The sequence below is a fragment of the Pteropus vampyrus genome, unplaced genomic scaffold (genome assembly GCF_000151845.1).
Source record: "Pteropus vampyrus isolate Shadow unplaced genomic scaffold, Pvam_2.0 Scaffold7, whole genome shotgun sequence".
In the NCBI taxonomy this organism is placed as follows: Eukaryota; Metazoa; Chordata; class Mammalia; order Chiroptera; family Pteropodidae; genus Pteropus; species Pteropus vampyrus.
This window is the reverse complement of record NW_011888788.1, coordinates 35,472-40,204: the sequence shown is the minus strand read 5'-3', so window position 1 is coordinate 40,204 and position 4,733 is coordinate 35,472. Positions and strand designations below refer to the sequence as shown.

The following is a 4,733-nucleotide window of genomic DNA, read 5'->3' as shown; positions in this document are numbered from 1 at the left end:
TGGCTCCTGGGGGCCAAGCCATACAGGATAGACCCACCTTTCCTGCTGGGACACAGCCCAGGTGGAATCCCCCTTTCTTCCTTCTCTTCCAGCTCGGATGTGAGTCAGGGAAGGTCCCACTGACATTCTTCCTCTCTCCTCCTCCCCAGACCACAGGACATGAGCAGGCATAGCCTTATGTGGCGGGGAGCAGAGGTGGAGCCAGCTGGAGCCAATGCCCAACCCTCCTTGCCTGGTAAGGCCATCCAGGAGCCTCAAGCCAGTGGGTATTCCTTCCTCCTGTCCCTGGAGCTCTAGCCTTACACTGGCCCCAGACTCAGGATATGGGTTTTATACTTAACCCCAGTGTGGTCCCTGCCACACTCAGGGCCAAGTTCAGACAAGAGGCAATCAGGGGCTTAAGTGGCTGCCAGAGAAGGCTAGCTGCCTGGTTATTAAATATTAACAGGCAAGAGCCTGGGAACGTATAATTGCAAATGAGACTTTGAAGCAGATGTTGCCAACAGCTTGGACCAGCGCTCACAGTTGCGATCAACAGGGGATTTCAAATCCCCAAGCCCAGCTGCTGGCAACTGCCCTCCATTTACTGGACACCTGCTGGGTGCCAGGCTCTGAACTGGATGCTGCGGGTACAAAGATTGACCAGACATGGTCTCAGCTTCAAGGGCTTCCTGGTTTGGTGAAGAAGACAGACAAGTTAAGCAAAGACCCATAGCCTAGGGTGGTAAGTTCTGGGCCAAAGATAACCCTAGGGGCAGTGCGGGACCCAGGGAAACATCTGGAAGGGGTTGGAGAGTAAGGGCTTCAGAGGGGAAATCTTGAAGGATACATTCAATCACTTCATCCTTCGACAAACATTTGTTAAATACCTACTGTGCACTGAACATTATTGTAGATTCTGGGAAATAAAGTATTAAGTTAAATTCTTCCTCTCATGGCACTTAACAATTGAGCAGGAGCTTACATTCCACAGGTGGACAAAAGTTTGCACCATGAAGAAAAGGCAGAGAAGAAAAGCCCATGCAAAGTTTTGGAAGCAGGAAGAAATAAAATACACGGAAGGTGAGTAGGGAGTTCAGTGAGGCTGGACATGTGTGGGAGGGAGGGATGGGATGGCTAGTAGCCAAAGCTTGAAAAGCTGCCACACTGAAGAGTTTGGGTGATTCCTGGCAGAGGTCAAAGTACAGTGCAGTGACCTCCCTCAGGGTAGTCCGTGGCTCTGAGGATCCCTGGGATGGGACTAGTCTAACCTTTTCAGCTGCCATCCTGAGAAGCCATGAAGGAAGGAAACGCCTCATTGGACATCCTAGGGGAGGTGGCTGCCTGGTTAGCCATCCGCCCCACCCCAGGCTGGGTTACTAAACCTCTTCTGCTGAGGGCCTCAGAGGAGCCCCGCCCCTTTGTTTTCCTCGCACCTGCAGCCTGTTATGTCAGCTCCTGAAAGGCTGAAAACATATCCTGAGAACACAGGCGCCTTTGTCTCAGTCCTTGCAGAAGGTAGAGAGGGTAATATGAGAGCTCAGACCACTCAGGAGACAAGTCCTTGCCAAGAGAAGATTCCAAGTCAACATCCCCAAGAATGTCCAAGCTAACTAGGCCACCCTCTCCACTGCCCTGCCTGAGCCTGGAGTAGGTGGGATGAACTTTCAAGGTCATTCCCTAGCCATTTCTATACAAAGACTGGAAACAGAAAGGGGAGGGTAAGAGGAACTGCATTTGAAGATGCTAAGCATGCAGGAGGATTTGAGTTCTTGGGTATAGTTCTAAGAATCTAGAATTACACGAGGCTGAGATTCTAGAATTCTCTAGATCTAAAATTCTAAGATTCTAGAATACTGTGACTCTAAGACTAGCTTGACTGGAGAAGAAAAACATCACAGTCATCATGTCCTCTATAAGATTCAAGCCTCTGAAGAGAACCCCACACCCTAACTCCAAAGCCAAGCAGGCTGCTTTTCTCCTTTCTGCCTCTAAATTGTCTTCTCGCTTCTCGGTGTCTGCTCATCTACACCCGCCCCCCACAGTCCCTCCTCCAAGCCTGGCAGCCACACATTTGCCATCTGCATATAACCCAGTGATTAGCACAGCCGAGCAGAGAGGAGGGGTGTGGATGGAGCCCTTGCTGCCTGCCAGTCAGACGGCCTTAAGTCGACCAGGCTGCAAGAAGTCACCCCCAACTTCCCAAAAGGGCTGAGCAGGGAAAGGGAGACACATTCATGCAAACACACACACACACACACACACACACACACACACACACACACACACACACACAGTGAAATACACAAAGGCCCCAGGCACACAGACATACAAAGACACAAAGAGAGACATGCACACCATACATGGACATCTGCAAACAGAATATACACTCACACATGTGTAAACAAACCAGATACAGGCAGACACACAACCCCACAGTGACACACCCCCAAACACAGAGATGTGCGAAGTCCCAGAGAAAGATAGGCACAGCACACATGGATACATACAATTGCATACACACACACATACCCCCATAGAGACAAAGCCACACAGAGAAACACACAATGGCATGTACAGATACACATATGTACAAACACATGTAAACAAACCCAAATGAATAGATGCATATTACATAGACCAAGCTCCCAGGATGACACAGCACCCACTTGCTAGTGTCCTTCCAAATAAGAATTGGTGGGGAAGTCACCCTCTTCATCTCCCCCTCATCTCTCTGCCACCTCCACTCATTCATAAAACATTATTGAAGGCCTACTATGCACACAACCTGGCTTTGGGCCCTAGGGACCTCCCAGAGCTATGATACAGTGCAGTGGGAGGGAACAGTTCAGTTAGGCCATGGCAGCTCAGAAACAGCTGCAACACATGAAACCATTTCCAGAGTTGTACAAAATAGATTGCTCAGAAAGATAGTGAGCTCCCCATCACTAGAGGCAATCTAGTGCAACAGAGAGGTTCACACATTAGATGGGAGAGGGAGTGCTGGGGGCCGGGACTTTAAAATCCTTTCCAGCTCTAATATTCTCTATCATTTCTACTGAGCTTCAAAACAGCGGTCTTCAGAATTTCTTTTTTTATCCTATTCCCTATTAGTAAACACATTTTAAACATGCACCCAAAAAGAAAAACTTGAAATAATGAGATGAAAATACATAGATCGCTGTCTTAAAGGAAAGGAAGAATTGGAAGGAGAGCGATGCGGCATTTATTGTATACCTTCTGTATGCCAGACTTCTGATAAATTTTATTTCTCGAATCTTCAAAATAGCCTTGAAAATAGCTGAGGTTTTTTGGGGGGGGAGGGGGGGCCGGGGAGAGGGTGTTTTTCTTTTTCTTTTTCTTTTTACAGATGAGAAACTAAAGCACAGAAAGGCAAAGTCTCGTTCCCAAAGTAGGGCCTCCTGTAGCTGGCAGTGCTGGAATCTGGACCCAAGCAGACTGACTGTAGAGCCCAGTGCTCCACCCTGACACTCCCAGGTCTTGCAGGGAAGGGGTGGGGCTTGCAAGGGAATGGGGAAGACCCATTCCTTAGGCAACAGTTGCCAAGATCTTGTAGGGAGCAGTTGCAAAGTCTTGTAGGCAACAGTTGCAAGGCCTTGTAGGGAACAGTTGCAAGGTTCCAGCCTTGGGGGGCTGCAAAATGTGTCAAGAGCCTCAAATGACATCCCAAAGGATTTGGGCTTGACATTGAGCAGCAGGTAGAATTTTCAGGCCACAGTAGTCAAGACACTTTGCTACTTAAAGTGTAGTCCATGGACCAGCAACTTTGGCTTTACCTGGGAGTTTATTAGAAATGCAGAATCTCAGGACCTACCCAGGACCTACTGAGTCAGAATCTACATTTAACAAAGTTAAAGTTCGAAAAGCCCTGGCTTATGTTAAATCCGTCTGTTTTGTGATTCTATCCCATTGGGATGATGAGAAGCAAGCCCAACCTTGGACATTCTGGGGCTCCCTCCTTTCCAGAGTTTGCTCTGTTATCCTTGAACATGCCACCTCTGCCTCTTTGCACTAGTTGTCCCTTTCACTGATATTCTTGTGGTTCTCCCTCTCACTTTTTTCAGAAAATACCATTCCCTGAGCAAGACCTTCACTGCCACTCTCTACAGAATAGCAGCACCTCTTCACCCCCACCATTATCAATACTTGTCCCTCACCCGCCTCCTTTTTTTCACCAGTTACCACTGCCTACATCGTATGCAGTGTGTTGCATAACTCACGTGTTTATTTTTCCTTCTCTCCCACTTGAATGTGAATGCCTCCAGCATCCAGCACCCAGCCCTGGCCTATAGTAGCTACTCAATACAAATCTGTCAACTGGATGAAGGCTGTATGCATTGTCCCACCCAAGGGCTCCCGCTGGCTCAGCAAGAGCCTTAGAACTCAAGTCTGGCTTCCTGGGGCTACCATAAGGCCTGCCCACCCCCACCTCCCCGTCACATCCCCCCACCCCCAGTCCTGTTGGGGGAGGGGCAGCACCCCACCAGTCTGGGATCTTCAGCTTCTCTAACATGTTTTGCCTTCCCCCCAGCCTCTTCCAAGTCTCTCTGGTAATTTCTTTAGTTTTAGAGTTTACCAAAAACTTAGAGGGCTTTACTATGGGTGCCCTTCTGCCCAAATCCCCATACCACCTATTTACTGAGTTCAGTTATTTGCTCAAAACTGGGGAGAAGAAATATGAGGAGGACAAACACAGACTAACATGTTCTAATTTGGCCCATCAGGCTTCTAGG

The 4,733-nt window shown here is 48.6% G+C and overlaps 1 long non-coding RNA gene across 1 annotated transcript in view; it reads left to right on the top strand.

Moving 5' to 3' along the window:
• The first annotated feature begins 526 nt into the window (after positions 1-526).
• The window catches only part of LOC111745958, a 5,974-nt gene continuing 1,767 nt past the window's right edge, over positions 527-4,733 (top strand). Inside the window, exons 1-2 of the long non-coding RNA XR_002782856.1 lie at positions 527-724; positions 974-1,062. This is a non-coding gene — a long non-coding RNA (uncharacterized LOC111745958). The remainder of the gene's footprint in view (positions 725-973; positions 1,063-4,733) is intronic.